At 42.2% G+C, this 21,156-nt stretch overlaps 1 protein-coding gene across 2 annotated transcripts in view; it reads right to left on the bottom strand.

Moving 5' to 3' along the window:
- LOC105486040 (SMAD family member 9) overlaps positions 1-21,156 on the bottom strand; it is a 505,567-nt gene that overhangs the window by 302,256 nt on the left and 182,155 nt on the right. The window lies entirely within an intron of this gene.

Raw genomic sequence — 21,156 nt, 5'->3', positions numbered from 1 at the left:
ACACCACACACACACAGAGATGTATAGAGAGACATATATCTACATATATCACTCCTTTTCTGTACGTTCTCTCTGAAGCAGGGTCAGTAATGTGTGACCCAAACGTCAGCCTCTCCCCAGCCCCGCAAGGGTCACCTCCTTCTGGGACAGTGAGTCCCACATTTCCCAGATGAAAAGAACGATCTGGGTGCTCTGACAATAGAGAGGATCCCACACCACACCCCAGAACTTCAGGAGTGGAGCCCAGGGTATTTCTGAATATTTTTAACAAGGACTTCAGGTGATGCTGACGATCAGTGGGGAAACTGGCAGAGGAAGGATCACATATATTGTGCTTATGTATTTGCAGAGGACAGGGGTCTAACCTCTCAGCCACTGCCCTTATAACTGCAGTTGCTCCAAGCTGAGCATCCCCCGCACAGCTCAAAACCCTCACTGGGACCTACTTTGCTGCTCGAGTCTGAATCCAGCCACTCTCCTCAATGGAAAGCTGCTGCTGTTGTAATAAACTCGGGGGAAGAGGGAAGTGCAAAAAGTCACATCTCTTTCTTGTCCCATCTCTTAATTCCCCACAAGATGATATGCATATAATAAACAAGGTTAGAGGACTGGGGGTAGCTGACAGGATTTGTAAGATGAGAGAAAATCTTTTACATTGAGTACTAAGTAAGACTATTCCCACAGTCCAAAGGAAAACAAGAACATAACTAGGAAAACGTTATCTAGGAGAAGCACCAGTTTCTAAACTTGCTCCCCTGTCTTGAAGTATGCCTCCCATCCCTCTGAGAGATGCTGCCACTTCAATCTAATGCCAGGTCCCACTCTCCCACTCTCTGTTAGAAAGTCCCCTGGTATACGTTCCTATCAGTCCAACACTCTGGACCTAAGACTTCAGAGAGCCTGAGTTATTCAAGAGAGAATACTCCCAGGCTGTGTGTGGATGGGTGTGGTATGGATGGAGTCCGGGAGGGAGGTCTGTAGCAGAGGAGTTCGTGGTAGACTCTGGATCTCCCAGAACCAGCTCTCTGCAGTATCTCTCTATCAGTGAGAGGACAACTGTGCTTTCTTGGTTCCTGGTTATTCAGCCAGTCCAAGCATGCATCTGTGTGCATGAACACACATACACATACACACAGAAACTCACAGACACATGCTCTTCACCCACACATACACCATCCAGGAACAAACAATAATCCTGTGTTCAAAGACAGTACTTCAGTTTTTTTTTTTTTTTTTTTTTTTGAGACGGAGTCTCGCTCTGTCGCCCAGGCTGGAGTGCAGTGGCGCGATCTCGGCTCACTGCAAGCTCCGCCTCCCGGGTTCACGCCATTCTCCTGCCTCAGCCTCCCGAGTAGCTGGGACTACAGGCGCCCACAACCGCGCCCGGCTAATTTTTTGTATTTTTAGTAGAGACGGGGTTTCACCGTGGTCTCGATCTCCTGACCTTGTGATCCGCCCGCCTCGGCCTCCCAAAGTGCTGGGATTACAGGCGTGAGCCACCGCGCCCAGCCAGTACTTCAGTTTTCAAAGTCCTCTTACTTCGATTTCACTCTGCCTTCAGTGATGAGCCGAGAACAGTAATTCCCTCTCACTCATCCTTCTCCTTCAAAACCATGCCTAAACATCCACCACTTTGTAAGAAACATTTCCTACTAATACTGCTTTTCATAGCAACAGAGCCCACGGGCCCCTGCAGTCACTTCTGACTGTGCAGAGACCTCATCAAACCATTGCAAGCATAGCTTTTCTTTATGTTGGATTGGGTCCACTCTGGGTTAAGGTGTTTGTCACCCTGGACACTGTAATAAGACATTATTATCAATGGGAATTTATTAAATAAATGAATACAAGTGGTGTTTGGTTTTCTGTTCCTGTGTTAGTTTACTGAGGATAATGGCTTCCAGCTCCACCCACGTCCTGGCAAAGGACATGATCTTGTTCCTTTTTATACCTGCATAGTATTCCATGGTGTATATGTACCACATTTTCTTTACCCAGTCTATTATTAATTGGCATTTGGGTTTATTCCTTACCTATGTAACAAACCTGCCCATTCTGCACATGTACCTCAGAACTTAAAATAAGAATTAAAATTAAAATAATAAAATAAAATAAATGAATACATCCTTTGGCACTAGATAAAACAGACATAGTTCCTGCCCTCATGGAGCTTATAATCTAGTAAGGAAGATACAAAAACAAATGAGCAAACAATACGTACAACTGCAATTGCAATTAGCACTATGAAGAGAATAAAATTGTGAAATAAACAACAAGGGAAACTCACCAGACATGGGTAGTCAGAGAGGGCCTTCCTGATAAGATCATAGTATTTGAAGGGTGTTGAGGAGAGTCTTCTCCACAAAGGGATAGCGTCTACAAAGTCCCTGTGGCAGGGAAAGGCTAGGCTTGTGAACAGAAAAGTCAGAGTGCTGGGATGCAGAGCATGAGGCTGGAGAGGTGGGCAGGATAGGCTATGTAGGAACTGGTAGGTTAAAGTAATAACTTGGATTTTATTCAGAGGGTGACAAGAATCCATTGAAGGATTTTAAACAGGTAAGTTATATAATTGAATTTTTGTTTCAGAAAGATGACTGTAGATGCTTTGTAGAAAATAAACCAGAGATGGACAAAAAGTCCTATTCAGATCCACCCTGGGTGGGGTATGGGAGTGGGTGGAGAGTTGTTCTCCCAGCTACAAATATCTGCTCATCTTCTAGCCATGGAAACGGCCTGAGCTGAGAATGAGTGTTGCCACACACCCCCCTCCCTACGCCTCCCGTTTCTACCGCGCGCTCACCTCCCTCTCTCCCTCTCCTGGTCTCTCTGTCTCTGTCTGTCTGTCTCTCTCTCTCTCATACACACAGACACACACACACACACACACACAGACACACAAACACACCTTCTCAGATTCTTCTCTCCTCACCTAATGTGTCCCCATTTGGCCCTCATTAAAGTATTTCAATCATGTTTCAGTCCATTTAACTATTACTCCAGTACTTTTAACATGATGTGTGACTAATATTGTAATGAAACTCTAATACTGCAGCAAAGTTGAAGCATTTAAAATTGTTGCTCCTTTTAAAATTCCATTCTCAAAACAGCTATTATTGTTGATGCACTATATAGCTCATTCCTATGATTCCAGGCTCTTGTGGAGAGTTGACATTTTTGGGTGGTTTCTCCTTGGTTGTTTATCTGCCCTGTTTAGCTAACGCTATGGGCCATAAGACACAGAATTTGGATTCAGACCAAGACCTAAATGTTAACTCTACAACCTTAGGCAACCTTCTGAGACTCCAGATATTGGTAACTAGAAGAGAATAATAACCTCCTTACAATGTTGTGAGAATTAAGAAACTATGTGTGTTAACAGTGGAGGGTGTCCAGGTTCTCGGAATCTTAAACAAAAAATTGGACAAAATGCACAAACAAAACAAGGAAGAAATGAAGGGTTTTATTGTAAAGGAAAGTACACTCCACCATGTGGGAGTGGGTCTGAGCATGGGGGCTCAAAGGCCCCATTATTTAGAATTTTGGGGTTTCAATATCCTACAGAGGATTGGGGTGCACAGTATATAAATGAAGAGGATGAAGTAAAGTTGCAAAGTCATTTACTTGGCCTATGCCCTATGGAGAAGATATTTCCTGTCATAGCTGAAGTGTGAATTGTCCTTAAGTTTCCTGCCTCCAGACCCTATTTTCCTGCCTCATCTCCCTGAGAGATGTGATCCCATAAATCTTTATGGGAGGCAGAGGGACCGATGATCTTTTTCAGTAACTGCTTCATGCTGGCTTGGGGCATAGTCCCTACCTATTGGGGAATCACAGAACTTTCCCTGCTCTATCTAGTGGAGACAGGGTAGCATCTTGATGTCCAAGGGTGGTGTCTTCACCTGGAACTGGCTGGAACCTTTGTTGCATCATCATCTGAAGCTTGACGGTCTCCAGGCGAGAGGAAATGAATTTGGTTAAAAGATTTAATGGGAACTTCAGGGGGTGGATACCTATGTTGTCAGAAATGTTTGCCATAGAGATTTGCAGAAGAAAAAAAACAAAAGCTTGTCTGTTGTAGAATCCATGCATTTCTGTAAAGTCTGAGCACAAACAACTCCATCTGGATTTGGTTTGGTCTGTTGGGGCCCAGGGCATGAGTGCATGAGCTTAGTCGAAAACAATGGCCTCCCAGAATTTTGTTTTAAAAATTCCCCCTTCTTGGTCAGGTTCTCACTTAGGTGTGTGTGTGACCAAAACTTAGGGCTTTAGTGTCACTCTCAGTTACCATCATTTTGGGTTTCCAGTCTCAGCACATCATTCATAGGTTACGGTGTCCTCATGGTTGCACATTTCTTTCAGCTCTTATCATTCCAGTTGAAGAGAGACCATTTGATGTTCTAGAGATGGCTGCATGCAACCTTTGAGGGAATACAGTGCACCAGGGAGACTATTATTATCATTACTGGAAGGAAAATACCCAGAGTTCAGAGTATGCTCCTTAACCAGGGTCCCTAGAAACCAAACCACCTACACTTCCCTGGGTTAAAGAATGAGCCAGATGAAGAGTCTACTCACTTGACTAAGTGGTCTTTTCATTCATCCCCTACAACTGAATTCTCATAATCTGCATTTGACATGTTTCTCCATAGACCACAAGCATCAGCAGCCACACAGGAACTTCTTCGTTTAGCCAATTCTATTACTTAGCATAACTTTCACAAGAGAATTTAAAATCTGTTGTGTGTAACGATAGCCTTTAAAGTAGAATTTGCTATAGAGCCTATCATGAGGGATACATTTCTAATCATTGCTTCTTTTACTTTAAACCATGGAAAAAAGACCCAACAAATGATACCCTTCTAGAAGAGTGAAAGCCTCCTGGCAATGTTCTCTTTAACCCATGACGTGGGTTAAGAGGGGTGTTTTGTTTTGTTTTCAACTGATTATGAGGCAACGTATGAACCACTAAAGTTTCTCAACTGCATTGGGCCTTCATCTTCTATCTATCAAAGTAGAAGGTTATCCATGTATAAGGCTGGCTGCACACTTCTTCACAAAATAAAAGTATACCCCATAAGTGCACATAACAGACCCGAAAAAGGGTGGAAAAACACTTCGGTTGTTGTAGAGACATAAGCAGGAAAAAAATATTCAAAGATAAGAGTTTCATGATAGTAGAAGTCTTACTCTGTGAACTTGGGAAAAGCTGTTTGCTTCAAGGATGCCATCTTCTCCTTGGGAGAAATTTCTCTGGTTAGCTTTACCTCGATGATTCCAATGGGTGCACAGTTCCAAAAGTGTGGAGGGACCCTTTTCACTTGTGAGACCATGAACCCAAAGCCCAAGGTCCTGAACTTTAGTTGCAGTGAGGATGGTAAGGATGGTCTTTCTCTGGTGTTATAAGAAGATTCAAACCTTAAAAAGCTTTTTCACCTAGTGAAAATACACTGTAGCATAATAATCTACTGTTGTAACATCAGCCCTCTCGCATGGGAAAGCTTATATACAACCAGAAAACATGCATTGGAAATAATAATTGAATGAAATCCCTTTATGAAATGTTTAAATGGCCCACAAGGTGACCAAATGCACATGAAGCTTTGTCTTCCCAGGAATACAGGACCAAGCATTGGTTATAAACTATTTTAAAAATTTCAGTATCAGCTGGTTTAACACGAAAGTCTGACAAAGTATTTTCTTGGTATTTAATTTTTGTTCTACTTGGGTTAGTAGCTTTATACAAGGATATTTAGTTATTTCTGTGGTTTACAATAACTTAACATAATAACCATAATTATCATTGATAGCATGTACTATTTTAGAAATCCCATACAATTTTGGAACCTATATTAGTATTATTCACAAAAATATAACCTAAAGAAGACTGAACATCATTTTGGCAATCCCATATACCTAAACACATCAAATAATCCTGTTTACCTCCTTTCTGGATGTTTTCAGGGGCCCTCTGATCCATCGAGAAAGCCAGGCATTAGGAAAGACAATTTTGAAACTGAAGTTTGATTTTGGAATTCCAGATTATTTATTTTGCCAAAATAATGACTCAGAAATTTTAAAATAGTAAAAATCTTTTACAAAATACGCATACACACACACACACACACACATTCTACTGTTCTTACACACCTTGCATGTAAAACTGTTTCCAGTAGTCTTAATTGCATGTTACAGTGGCGACTCTTAGCAATTTTAACTTTAATGTAAAACCTGGTAAGTTACATTCTGATAAGGTTTGACTATTTCCAGCATAGCTAGGGGCGTGGCCAACTCCACATGTCCCCAGGCCTTACCTAGCTGGAAAGCAGGCAAGTTAAACAAGTTTCAAAAGCCAAAGAAGCAGTTTATGACCTTAAAGCATTTAGCAAACCTAATATTTGAACATAATTTAGACCACATGTTTACATTTTAAAGACATTGTATTTTCCCAATAATCTTTAAAACTCTCTTTACTTCCCAAAGATTGCTAAAGTCATGTGAACTAAAAGGCATTAGGCTTTCTACTTTCCTGATGAAATATTTGATTTAAGCTCTTATTATAATTAAACCAATTAATTTAAAACCTTTACAGAGGAAATTAACCAGTTTTCACAGAGAGAAAGAGGCCAGAGACTGGCTGGTGAGAAATTCTTACCCCTTAGCTGGCATGCTAGGTTTCAGAGTTCTTTCTCTGAGTGGCCCTAGGAACTATGCCCTAAGGAGACGATATTTCCTGTCATAGCTGAAGTGTGAATTGGCCTTATGTTCCCTGCCTCCAGACCCTATTTTCCTGCCTTATATGTAAACTGTCTAGTTCACATACTTGGCGAGTAATATCATGTATGCAAATGTTAAGCAAACATCATTAACTTTTGACTTCTGAAGATTCACATTTTCCCATTATTTCTGCCCACCACCTACTTTCTCTGCCTTCATGCATCCAATTCCTCTTCCATTCTCCCTTTCTTCGCACACCTGCCCTAGTCTCTCTTTTGCTGAGCCCTTACTGCTCTGCTGTCGTCTTCCTGCTTTCGCCTACTCTCTATCTATGTCTCGCCATGACCTCAGCAAGGATGCATGGGGGGAGAACTCACTGAAATTGTTTCTCTCAACGGCAATATCTACTTACTTCAGTCTATCCCCTTCCCAAGGACTGAGGGTGTTGGGAACAGAGTCATGTGCCATAATACAAGTAACAGTGGTGGAGAAACAAATCAGAAACAAGGGCTGCCAGCAAGCACCCTGTGGCTTATGAGGCACAATGAAGGTGCTGAGGGATTTGGGGTTATGATCAAACTTGAACTGATCCTAGGAAAGTCGGACTGGGATGCAACAGTGCTGGAGAAATCAGACATCACGCTCTCTGTCTATATGTTCAAATTCTCCAGAGCTGGTCCGATTCACCAGCACCACTGTGCCTCCAGTTCAGCTGCACAGCACATTGCTGATTCTCAAACTGGCCTTATTTTCTTAATTTAGAGTAGCCATCACACTACTTATCCCTAGCATTCACCAGCACTTCTTGAAGAAATTTGCACATTGTTATTTAAGGCTTACCAAATTTCAAAAAAAAAAAAAAAACTTTCTTTGTAATAAAATTCACTCACCCCCAAAGATAGAGTAACTCTGATGATTCAGAAGCTCATTCAAGATCTTCCAGTGCCTCAAACTTATTATTATATACATCATTTTTTGCTCCCTATGCATAGACGCCAGTCTAGAGGGAATTCTGCTTAATAAAATTCCAGATTAGTCTACTATAATACAAGTTATAATAACATTAAAAGTATTTAAACATGCTTATTGCTAGTAGTAAAAACAAAGCGGTTTATCTCAAAGTGATTATTCAAGCAGGAATAATAATAATAAATAATATTAACTGCTAGCACTTACATAGTCATGGCTGGCTGTCACACACTTTTTTATATTTACTCTTGACATCCCATGAGGTAGGTACTATCATTATTCCCATTTTACAGACTGGGAAACTGAGGAAGATCACGAAACTAACGAGTGGTAGAATCAAAGATCCAACCCCAAAAATTTGCTCTAAGTTCTGCAAATTAACGACTAGGTTTTGCTCCACCTTTTTCTTCCCTTCAAACATTGTCACTTTTAAAATATATACTTTTTTTATGTTTATTCACAAAAGTGGCTGAGAAATAAATGTATAACCAAACATTAAACTTCGTAGTAGATCCCAGGCCAGTATAAACACACACTTGCTGAAAATGAAAGCGGCACCAGGCTATACTGCTTTCTTACGTAAGTGTGGACACAGATCCCACACAGCCTCCTTACTCACTGACATGCCCAAGGCCAAAGCACTACTAACAACAGTCCTGCTTCCCAGGTGTGGGCACAAAGATGACTCAGCTCTACAGCATCCTGGGGACACAGAGATGCCTACACACAAGATGCACCTGGGAGCCCCTTCTTGGGGCAGATTCATTTCTCATAAAACGAACAGGTATTCATCCATTTAGCAAATGTTTCTTAAACACTTACTCTATGCTAGGCATTGTTCTTTGCTTTTGGGATTCGACAGTGAGCAAAACAGACAAAAATCCTACAAGAAGTTTATGTTTTAGTGGAGAAAACAGACAAGTATAAAATATATAGTAAATTGGATAATTATAGGTGCATAGGAGAAAACATAAAGCAAGGAAAGGAAATAGAAAGAGTTGAACACAGTTGTAAGTTAAGACAGAAGTGAAAATAGAGACCTTCCTTAGAAGATGCTATTTGAGTCGCAAAAAGCATCTTTTTGCTCCTCCTTCTCATGAAATTACAACCCAAAGGATGAACTTCAGAGGATTACAGTGTGAAAATGGTTGTTGGACCTCCACTATTTCAACCATTTGGAGTCAGCCAACATAAAACACAAAACATGTAAAACAAATAATGTAAAACAAATCAAAATAGAGCTTTCACAGATTTCCCTGGCCAGGGGTTGGGGCAGGGAGAAGAAAAGCTCTTTCATACATTGAACCTACATCTCATTTGCTCTGTCTTCCATTGCTGATGTGGTCTATATGGGCAATTCCAAGTCCAAAGGTTTGGATAAGTTTTTTTCACCTAATTGGAATGAATACATACTTTAATGTCCTGCCAACTCAGCCTCAGCTAAATGGCTAGAAGCAAAATAAACTGCTATTAGAATTTTCTAGTTGGAAAACTAGCTCTACTGGAAGTAAGTATAAGGTATGGCAGAGACAGAGGAAGAAGTTTGCTCCCATGTTGGGGATGCTTGAGCCAGCTCTTGACCCTACAGACGAGTGCCAAAGAAGGCATTCCAGTATCAATAGCAAGTCCAAAGGCATGCAGGCTGAGAATGCTCAGGATGTGCAAGGAATCACTGGGCATTCCAGATTCTCAGCACACAATGCAAAAGCAGGGAAACAGATCAGTGCAGAACCACCTTCAAAGTGCCTCTGCCTTTCACTCCTAGTGCGGCATCTTAATTCCCAGTGTTCTGGTGGCTGAACAGAATCTCAAAGCCTGTAGCTAGATACTGTATGCAGCACTTCAACGGGGTGGGGAGCGGGGACTGGAAACCCAGGATGGAGGACAGCGGCCCTGCCAGAGAAGGCTGCACCTCCATCTCTGCAGATCTGAGGGTGTGGTTTCCTGCTGATGACCCCAGGATGACAAAACACTCATTACGGTGCCTCCAGGCAGTGGTGGGAGCCAGGGTGAGTCAGGACCCAGCCGTCCAGGACTGCCTTTTAGGCCACATTAGATTTGAGCATTATCATGTGGCTGGGAGTTGCTGCTGAGCCCTCGTAAGCAAGGGAATGACATGGTCTTCTGACTTAACAAGTTTATTTTAAAGTAGAGGGCATAATATTTATTATTATTACTATTATTATCTAAATGTCAACAGCTTTAGGGGTACAAGTGGCTTTTGGTTCCATGGATGAATTGTTTAGTGGTGAAGTCTGGGCTTTGTGTGTACCCTTCGCCCGAGTAATGTACATTGTACCCAATAGGTGATGTTTCATCCGTCACCTCCCATCCTTCCCCCTTCTGAGTCTCCAGTGTGCATTACTGCTCTCTGTATGACTTTGCATACCCATATCTTAGTTCCCATTTGTAAGTGAGGACATGTGGTATTTGGTTTTCCATTCCTGAGTCACTTTACTTAGATTAATGGCCCCCAGTTCCAAGCAAGTTACTGCAAAAGACATTACTTCATTCTTCTTTATGACTGAGAAGCATTACATAGTGTATACACACTACATTTTCTTTATCAGCTCATCAATTGATGGACATTTAGGTTGACTCCATATCTTTGCATTTGTAAATTGTGCTGCAATTAACATACAAGTACAGTTGTCTTTTTTGTATAACGACTTATTTTCCTTTGGGTAGATACCCAGTGGTGGAATTGCTGGATGGAATGGTAGGTCTACTTTTAGTTCTTTGAGAAATTTCCACAGAGTTTTCCATAGAGGTTGTACTAAATTACATTCCCACCAGCAGCATGTAAGTGGCCCCTCTGAAGTATTGCTTTTCCAGTTCTTGAAACATATGATGGCTTTGTAATGTTTGTAGGATGAATGAGGGAGTAAAAGACAGACCAAGCAGGAAGAAACAAATTCCCTCCACTCCCTGAGAAGGACAGCATTAGTATCCTTAAACTCAAGAGGAGAACTGACTCACAGTGATTTTACTGGCACCATCTGAAACATCAGTACAAGCAACTTGACTTTCTGAGGATCCTCCGAGGAGCTTTCCATGTGTCTGTTGCATCATGCCAGCTATAGCAAACATTTTTTTGCTTAGAAAAGTCAGTGGAAAGAAGTGAGACTGCAAGACATGTAACAAATCGGGTCACTGAGTTTTCAAATTTGAGTAGTAGTTTAGTAAAGCAGCGCATACTATATGGCATGAAAATATTCATGGGGACATGAGGAAAGTGGTAATAAGCCAAAGAACACACACACACACACAAAATGCTGAACAGGAAAAAGGATCTTATTTGGTTCAGTGAACTCAGCCTCTTTGAAACTTTAAACCTCTCTCTGACTATGCTCTTGCAGCTCTCAATCAGCTGTTCTATATAAATATGGAAGTATTTCAAGCTTGTTTGTACTCTCCGCTTCAGTGACCCTGCAGACAATTTATCCCACACTGTTTACAAGGCTGTATGAAATCCACAGTTCTGCCTGAATTCTTTTTCCCCTTTAAAGGTTTGGCTGCCTCCTGGTTTGGGCTCCATTTGACTTGTGAGAATAATTTGTTGCACTCTACCCCTTCCTTCTGATGTTATCCTTCATTAGCCCCAAAGCCCCAAAGCTCCTCTTCTCCAAGATTTCCCCTGGTCTCTTCAACTTTTCTTCCAGGAACAAGCTCTAGGCTGTGTCCAGTCAGCAATGCCTGCTGGTTTATTCTTCTGCACCCTGAGCTACTTCAGACTGTCTTGACTGGTAATCCCAGCAAAGCTAAGGTCTTAGAGACATTCATACTCCAATCTATAAAAGTCTCTCCATAGGATTTGATTTTCAATTATATTGTCATGAGAACGTGCTGAAGGAGGAAATTCATTTATGAAATCAATATGCATGTGAAATGATTTGTGACAGAGCTAACTATTAGATATAAATTTTTCCAAAAGCATTTAGAATGATCGGTTTTGCATTGGTGATGGAATAGCTTTTCCTTATTCTTAGTACTACCTCTGTTCCAAAATAAAACTACAATATGTGGGATTATTTTACTGTAATCTTGACACAGTTCTTTCTTCCTATATGAATGCCATTTAGTATCTCAAATTTGATGTAGTAATTTAGATGAGGAATGTGGTCATTGTGTATGAAGAATAGCATTTTTATTTTTTTTGAAACTGAGTCTCACTCTGTCACCCAGGCTGAAGTGCAGTGATATGATCACAGCTCACTAAGCCACGACCTCCTGGGCTCAAGCAATCCTCCTGCCTCAGCCTCCCAACTAGCTGAGACCACAGGCACGTGTTACCACACACAGCTAATTCTGCATTTTTTGTAGAGATGGGATCTCACTATATTGCCCAGGCTGGTTTTGAACTCCTGGACTCAAGCAATTCTGCCACCTCGGCCTCCCAAAGTGCTTTGATTACAGGCATGAGCCACTGCACCCCGCCAAAGAATAGCATTTTTACAGGTGTTTATTTCCTTATAATACACTTTTTTCTCTACATAAACCTCCATGGTTCTAGCCTGAGCTGGGGGAGAGAGAGCAAGTAGGGAGAATGTCAAGACCTTAGGAAGAGGGTTCAGGAAGTGGGGAGAGACCAAGGTCACCAAAAACAGCCAGAGCAGTTATGGGGGGAAATAGTCTGGTTTATAAAGGCAGGTCTTTAGGAAGGCACTTGAGTGAGCCAATGCCAATGTCCAAAGCAGTGGGGACCTCAGCCTTCGCTCTCTCCTTCCTTGTCATGTGGATTTTCTGAATGAGTTGCCTCCACTTCCTCAGTCTGTGTGTGCTGCCTAACTACTTACTGCAGTCTGATTTCTGCTATGCACACACACACACTGGCACAAACACATACTCACACACACAACCGTGACTGAAATTGCAGTGCTCTTTGAAGGATGTTGCTTCTGTCCTTTCCTTGTCTGAACTCCCTGCAGCACTTAACACACTGTTGACTATTCCCTCTTCAAAACGTGCTCTTCCCCTAGTTTTCAAAGACCCCATACTTCTTCGGTATTCCTCTGGCCACTCCTTTCCAATACCTTTCTCTGCATCTTTTTTCTCAACTCTTCTTTTATTTTTACTATTATTTTTTGAGATGGAGTCTTTCTCTGTCACCCAGGCTAGAGTACAGTGGCATGAAATTGGCAAACTGCAATCTCCGCCTCCCAGGTTCAAGCGATTCTCCTGTCTCAGCCTCCCAAGTAGCTGGGATTATAGGCGCCCACCACAATGCCCAGCTAACTTTTTTTTTTTTTTTTGTACTTTTAGTAAAGACGGGGTTTCACCATATTGGCCAGGCTGATCTCAAACTCCTGACCTCAGGTGATCCACCCACTTCGGCCTCCCAGAGTGCTGAGATTACAGGCCTAAGCCTCCACACCTGGCCTACAACTCTTCTGATAAATGTTTGTGTTCCCCAGATACTTGTCCTTGGCTATCTTTGTTTTCACTTCACACAATCATGTCCACTCCCATGGCCTCATTTCCATCCACATAATGTTGACTGTCTGCCAACTTACAATCTAACTACCTTCTGCCCCAAACTCAGCACATCCAAAACTAAGTTCCTCATCTTCCTGCCATGAAGCCCCCAACCTTCTCCCTCTCTTGCTGACTCTGCTGACACGTGCCTCCACCGACTGCCTCACACACAACCACAGCATCCTCACCTTCAGGCCTCCCTAGAGTTCTTGAATTCACACATCTCTCCCTAATATCATTGCCCTGTTTTGGGCCGCATAGCTAGGATCCTTCACTGATTTTCTGGCTTCTAAGCTCATCTTCCTGCAATCCAATCTCCAATCTACAGGCAAAGAAGTATTTCTAAAAAGAAAATCCAACCCATCATGTACCATCCTTCAGTGGCTTTCCATTGAGCCAAGAATAAAGATAAAATTTCTCCAGTGGGTCCAAGGCCTTTGGGCATTGCCCTGCAATCCTTCATCTCTTACCACTATCCTAACTTCCTTCGATGCACCCCCACCCATCTTTATACATGCTGCTCTGTTTGTCTAGGACCCCAATTCCTCCCTCATCCCTAACGCCTGGCTAGATCATACACATCCTTGCTTTTCACTGAAACATCAATTTCTCCAGGGAATCGTCTGTGATATTTGCAGGCGGGGTATCTCCTACAGGTTTCCTATCACCTGCTGTTAATGGAACATGCAGCACTCACCCCTGGGGTGATTCATCTGTCTCCCCTCCCGCAGGGTACTCTGAGCTCCTGAAGACAAGGCTGCAGGCTATCTCACAGCCCAGGGCGAAGCACATGAAACCCCCTCAATAAAGAGTCCACACATGAATGAGTGATAACCTAGGAAAAATGGAAGTAAAATTTCCTCATGTGTATCAATGTTTCCATACAGAAACCATTTAAATTAACAAAAGAATTTTCACTTTTAAGTGTTTGTCTATAAGCTGCACAATGCCCCATAAAACAAACGAAAACAGAAAAAAAATCTTAGTTTAAATGTTTTTTCCAAGTCATGTACTGCATAAAGCTCAGCACAGCCTCTTTCAGTGTTTGCAGGTCCCGATCTCTGGCTGCCCCAGGCTTTGGACCTGTTCCTTTCAGCTTCTTGTGAGGCAGGACGGGGAGCACTGTGTCCTCCACCCCATGCCCTTGCTGTGGACTGTGCGGCCCCCAGCTGTTACTAATTCTCTTCTGGAGCCACTTTCTCCTTGTTGAAGGAGCCCCTGTGACTCAGCAGCTTGTAAATGAGTTAGACCTTTATGCTCAAAGCAGACTGAACACAATGAACCACCGCATACTACACGGCAATTAAATTAGAGAAACATTTAACAGACCTCTGCATAATCAGAAGGTACCTGCTTATAAACTGCAAGTAGCTAGAATCTTTTTTTTTTTCAAGGCAAGATCACAATTCAGCCATGCTCAGCCACATTGTCATAGTGAATGCTAAACTACAAGTAATTTCTTGTGAAGGAAGCAGGATATTAGTCCTTGGTGCTCCAGTTTCCCTCCCACAGAATAAAGATGTATTTTACCAAAAATAACTTATACCTTGGCATCCAGTGTAATGCAAATTTGATAAAAATATAAAACTCCGTTAAAATTAGAGACATGAGAACACCAAAACTTACTCTTCCTGTTTAACTGTAACTTTGTACCCATTGACCAAACTCTTGTGGTTCCCTCCCTCCCATCCTCCCCAGCCTCAGTTAACCACTATAGCAAATAACAATGCAGTGAATATTTTAAGATAGCTAGAAGAAATCAGAAATGTTTAAAGTGACAGATACGGTAATTACCCCAGTTTGATCATTACATTATGCATACACACATCAAAATATCACATTGCATCCTGTAAATATATACAATTATTGTGTCCATTATACATTTTTAAAATTAAGCAAAAGAAAAGAATGAAGAACATGAAATCCTTTAGCTCACACAATATGCAGACTGAGAACTTTGGTGAATTTTAGAAGTGCAGGTTTCAGATTGGGCCCTGAATGTGCTAATATAGGGTGTATAGATCATCTGTTCCTAATGCGTGTGAAGACACACTTTTTGTAAATAGCTTAATGAATATTTATTGTAATCACAGTATAGAGTTTATCCTAAATTTTTACTTCTTTGCACCTCCTTACAGACTGAATACAGAAGCTGAAAGATTAGCAGCCTCAAAGAATTTTAAATACTTATCTGGAATGGCTGCTATTATAGGTCCTGTAGTTATATAGGTTCTGTGATTCACTAAACAATTACTCAGCATTGAGTATGAGGAAAGCACAGACTCTGTCCTCACGTTACTCACAGTCTGGTAGGGGGCAGAAGGAGAAGAAGTAGGAAAGAAAAAGAAGAAACAAACATGTGCTGGATGTCTGCTGTGTATCAGGCACTATATGAGATGATATATAATTTCATGGAATATCCATGATAATCCCATGTGATTTGGATTATTATCTCTGTCTTTCAGAGAAAGAAACAGAGGTTCAGAGTGATCCATTCCCCAAGATCACACAGCTTGTAACTTGCTGCAGAGCAATGCAATAAGAGCTCTACTAGCCAGAGAAGGAGGTCCGCCCATGTAATAAGTACAGTGAGAACAAATAGAAAGGTGAGAAGGGGCTTTGCTTTGTTGGACAGCCTGAGTTTAAAGATTCTGATTTTGACATCTAAGTTATCCCTGAGAAGACGTGCTTTAGACAGCTGGATAAATGGGTCTGGAGGTCAGAAGAGAGCCAAAGCTGAAGGCATGAATAAGATCCTTTGGGATGATGTACGAATCCAAAAGAGAAAAGGATGAGGATTGAACTTTGTGGCTTTTAAGAAAAGAGTACTTAAGCGGTACATAGGCTGGACATGGTGGCTCACATCTGGAATCCCTGCATTTTGGAAGGCCAAGGCAGGAGGATCACTTTAGGCCAGGAATTGGATACCAGCCTGGGGGCAACGTTGCAAGACATCTTTACAGAAAAATACAAAAATTAGCCAGGCATGGTGGCGCGTGCATGTAGTCCCAGGTAATGTAGTCCCAGCTACCTTGAGAGGATGAGATGGAAGGATAGCTTGAGCCCAGGAAGCTGAGGCTGCAGGGAGCCAAGATCATGCCTCTGCACTCCAGCCTGGGTGACAGAGTGAGATGCTGTCTCAAAAAAAAAAAAAGCACATAAGAGGAATCCACAAAAAAGTCTAAGAAGAAGCAGGAGAACATAGTGTCATGGAGTAAAAGCCGCAAAAGAGGAGCAGGTGTCAAAGGAGGGCTGCATTGAATTATTGAATTTTGCTGTTAATATGGGAGGGCCTGGGTTGTGCTATGGCCTAGGAGGCAGCCCATGGCATGAGAGACAGGAGATGAACAGGAAGGGGACCATCTTCTCCCTCTAGATGGCAAGCTCCACCTAGCACATCAAGTCAGGCTTGTCTTTTCACCTCTTTACTTCTAGATCTGGAATAGGGCTATCCATAGTCTCTGAAATACTTGTTGAATGGCTGAATGATTTAATCAACTAATGCTTAAAGATGTGAGGTCCTAGAGAAGAGGGGAAGAAATAAAATCCAGAGCGAAGATGGTGACCTCAGCGCTGAACAAGAGGAGGTTCACCTCTTCCTTTGAAACTAGAGTCGCCAACACCAAGCATTCTGCTTAGAATAGAGGAGACATTCATGTTTGTGAACCAAATCAATGAATTATGTTCAGAGCATTGTAACTCATCCATGTTCCTTAATTTCACAGTTAGAAGGTTTTATTGAAAAAATTAAGTCCAGTAAACTAAATTGGATTTTGGTCACCAACAATGATTCAGTGATTTTTAGTAGACATGCTAAAATGGCCTTCTCTTGATTTTTAATTATGAACAGCATAAGCCCTTTGCTGTTGATAGCTTAATATTACATTTGACAAAGGAAACTGGTTATTGAGCATTGTAGAAATTAGGTTATTTTCAAATCTGATGAAGATTCTCATGCTACTGTAATATAGGATTTATCCATAAATATTCATGGATAAATAAAATATGAGATGCATACAAATAAGAATGAAGTGTAGAAATTTGCTTTTCTAACTTGATACTAAATCCAACAATGAGCAAAGAGACCATAGGAGAAAAAGAGATAAAATGTTAAGAAACTCTTAGAAAGATAATCAGATAGGCCTAGAATCTCATAGAATATGTCAAAAGAAATGTAAATGTGTGGAGAATTGAGAAATGGCTCCGGAGGGTTTATCTTTTCCATTTGTGTTCTCCAAGTGCCATCCGAGGCAGCACTGTGACCCTGGCCCCCAGATAAGAGCAAAGCCTGTGCCCGGAGTCGATGACCTCTGTCACAGAAATACCAACTGTCTCAGTTCCCTCTGCATTTGCATTTTCCTCCCTGACTTGGAAGGTCTGCATTTCCACATTCAGGCTTCCATAGTCCAGTTGAAAGATCACATGGCTGCCTGTCTAGCCCTCCACTGACAGGAATAGGAAGCTAGTCACTTTCAAATGATGCGACTGCCCCTATGGGTTATGGAAGACTGGAGAATGAAGGCAGCTTCTCCCCTTGTTCAATGGGTAAACTTGTGTAGCTCTGGTCCTAGATTCCTAAGAGGACACCAGTTTTCTCTAAACTCCCCCCAACCCCAATGTTTTCCTCAAGGAATGATGTTTGGATAATAAAACATGATTAAGTAATTTCCCTTCCTCCCCATTCCCATTGTTGCCACATGGACAACTGGGATTGAATGACTGAAACAACTTGGAAAACTGCTACAATCTCCACACTGCTGTCTCCCATATGTGATCCATGCTGAGCCACGCTGGCAGATACATCTTCTGAGCACATAAGTGATTTTCCATTTTGAAGCCATGTTCAAGAACATGCAGTGGCTCCTGTTGCCTTCCAGGTCAAGTCTCCCTTCATGCAGCTTTGAAGACCTTCAGAATTTGGCTCCATTCCTACTTCACACTCCTGCCCTCCAAGTCACCCTCCTCCTGGATAGAATCACCTCCTTTCTGCACAGAGCCATTCTCATCTCTGCCCCACTGCCTACCCTGGCCTGTCTCCATTCCCCCATCACCCCTTTCCCAACTCCTTGCCTGTCTCTCCAGGGCCAGGTTAAACCCCGCTCTCTGGGGAGTTCCCTGCTGGTGACACTGGCAGAAAGAGAGGAGTCTTTCTGCCTGAGGCAGACAGTCCAAACAAGGATATACTTAATCGTACTTTGTTGGGGTTCCCTTGGAAACATATCTTAGACTTATTTCTATATTCCCTCTATAACTAGGGAAAGGCAAAGCCAATAGTAGGCATACATACTTACTGGCCCCTTGATTGTGGAGCCTCTACCTGTCTTCTTGCCCTGAGGCCATAGGGGTTTATCTCTAGTTGAATGTCTGCAGCTGGGGAGCCAGGTATTAACATTCTTACTACAAACTCAATTCTCACATTACCTCTTTAGCAAATGCAAATCTTTGCTGGTTGAGTCAGAGAGAAGCTTCTATAAATTCATTCAGTGTTAACCAAATTTTAATGTTAGCCTCTGGCGGGTTTTCGCTGCTTTCTCAGATATGTGCAGTTGGTTGCAAATCTGCGTCCTATTTGAAATGTGATAAGAAAGCTAAAGAGAGTAATTGATGGGGGAGCTTACCACTATGGAAACTAAGCTTCCTTTGGTCATCCTCAGCTCTTTTATGTTATCTGCTAGTCTGGACCAAGCTCACATATTCACATTGCCTGAAAACCTTTTCATGATTTCAAATGGCACATTTCAGGGCTACTTACATTTAGTGTCTGTTTCGACACTTTTGACTCACTGAGGAGCGACACGGTGGCTGATGTGCACAGAAATGGAACTCGTAATTCTTGGTTTAACTCTTAAAACCCTGTTCCTCAGATACTTACAGAAGATCCAGGCCTTTCCTAGACCCTCAAAAATCCCTTTTGTCAATTGTTTCAAATATTAGAATTAGCTTCCCCTGAGATTTTTACTCTAAATGTTAATTATACATTAACAGAAGAACTAGAAATAAATAGCATTTATATTTTTGGTTTTCTGTGATTATTTATGTCTCTGCCTTCAGAATGAAATCATTTCCTTCCTGCCTAATCAGGCTGAATTTAGGTAACAGAATATAGCTGTGGACCTAAGCTAGATTTCAAGAAAGAAAAATAATTTCACAGCTGACTATGCATGTCTCTATTGCCATTACTAGTTCATCTTAATTGAATGCTGTCTGCGCACTTCCTGGCAAACCACATATTCATCCTTCAAGACCCAGTTCAAACGTCGCTCTGTGAAGCCTTCCCCAGCTCCCCTGGAAGAGTTTAGCATCCCTTCTTTATATTCCAGCGGCTTGTGTTTGATTCCTTGAACTCACAAGGAATTCCTTGTGAGTTCAAGGAATCAAACACTTTATTGAGCATCCACTTTCCATGACTCAGTGCCCTTGCCATAATGTACTTCATGGATTGTATCAATGGACCTGTCTGTCTTCCTTTCTCACTCAAATTGCTCAGGGTGAGTGCTACGTCTTACTCATGTTTGTATATTCGGCACAATGCCTGGCACACACCAGAGGCTCAGTGGGATGATTTGTATCAAAGGCCACAGGAGGCTGGTGGTGCCTGAGCAGCTGCTTGAGTAATATCACCAAAGATAGGCAGATTGATTCATGTAGGCTGAGCTTTTGAAGTGGAAGAGTTTGTCTGGGATTCTAGCCACAGAAAACGGAGAGAATGGAACGGGTGGGAAAATGGGTTGCTAGTCAGAGAGTTTGAGCCATCAACAGGAACCACGTAAATAGCTCCTGAACATGCTTCTGTTACCTCACTATTACTACTGCCTCCAACTTTTTCAGGTATTCCTCGTTTCTTGCCTGAATTTACTAATAACCACAAATTGTCTCTCCAGGTTCCTTATAGTATTCTTTTCCGCCGTTGTCTCCTCTTATCCATCTTCGACATGACCTCCAGCCTGAACTTTCTAAAAACAAGTCCAGTAATTGTTTGCTTAAAATCCTTTCAGTGCTTAAAATCCTTTCAGTGATCACACACACACTTGCACACACACACACACAGGCAAATGCACGTACACATTGCCTTCATTCTGTAACCTGCAGTCCTTGTTGTGATGTTCAAGGTCCATGCATGACTGAGCCCTTCCTTTTTGTCACTGTTTTTTGTTTTTGTTTTTTGTTTTTTTTTTTTTGAGGCGGAGTCTCGCTCTGTCGCCCAGGCTGGAGTGCAGTGGCGCGATCTCGGCTCACTGCAAGCTCCGCCTCTCGGGTTCACGCCATTCTCCTGCCTCAGCCTCCCGAGTAGCTGGGACTACAGGCGCCGCCACCACGCCCGGCTAATTTTTTTGTATTTTTTTTTTAGTGGAGACGGGGTTTCATTGTGTTAGCCAGGACGGTCTTGATCTCCTGACCTCGTGATTCGCCCGCCTCGGCCTCCCAAAGTGCTGGGATTACAGGCTTGAGCCACCGCGCCTGGCCTTTGTCACTGTTATCCCTCCACACACACACCCTGCTCTCCAGTTATATTAAACTACTGGAAGCTCCGTGAATGGTCCAAACCATGAGACCTTTGTGCCTTGGTGTATGATGCTCCTTGCTGTTACAAAACCCTTATTACTTTTTGTCTTACTCAATTTGCTTACTTCTGCCTAAACTTCAGATTATTGCTAAAGTGCCACCTCATCTGAGATGGTTTCCTGAACCACTCCCCACTCCCTACTGGGGTGAGGTACCCAGTGTGCCCTCGCCTATACCATCCTACACATTCCCCTATCTTGGAATCTCTCATGTGGTGCGCACTGTCTGACTCCTCCAGGACACTGAGTTTCTTGAGAGTAGGCATTTCTTATTTGCATTGGTCAATGTCTAAGTGAGTGCTTCCCTGACCATCCCACTTAAAATAACACACACGTGTGTGAACATGCACACACACACCCCATGTTTCCTATTCTTATTCTCTACTTTATAGTTCTCTCCATAGCACTCATCACTTTCTAATAAACTATATAATTT

This window comes from Macaca nemestrina, chromosome 16 (assembly GCF_043159975.1).
Source record: "Macaca nemestrina isolate mMacNem1 chromosome 16, mMacNem.hap1, whole genome shotgun sequence".
NCBI classification, from domain to species: domain Eukaryota; kingdom Metazoa; phylum Chordata; class Mammalia; order Primates; family Cercopithecidae; genus Macaca; species Macaca nemestrina.
This window is presented reverse-complemented; position numbering and strand designations above follow the sequence as displayed.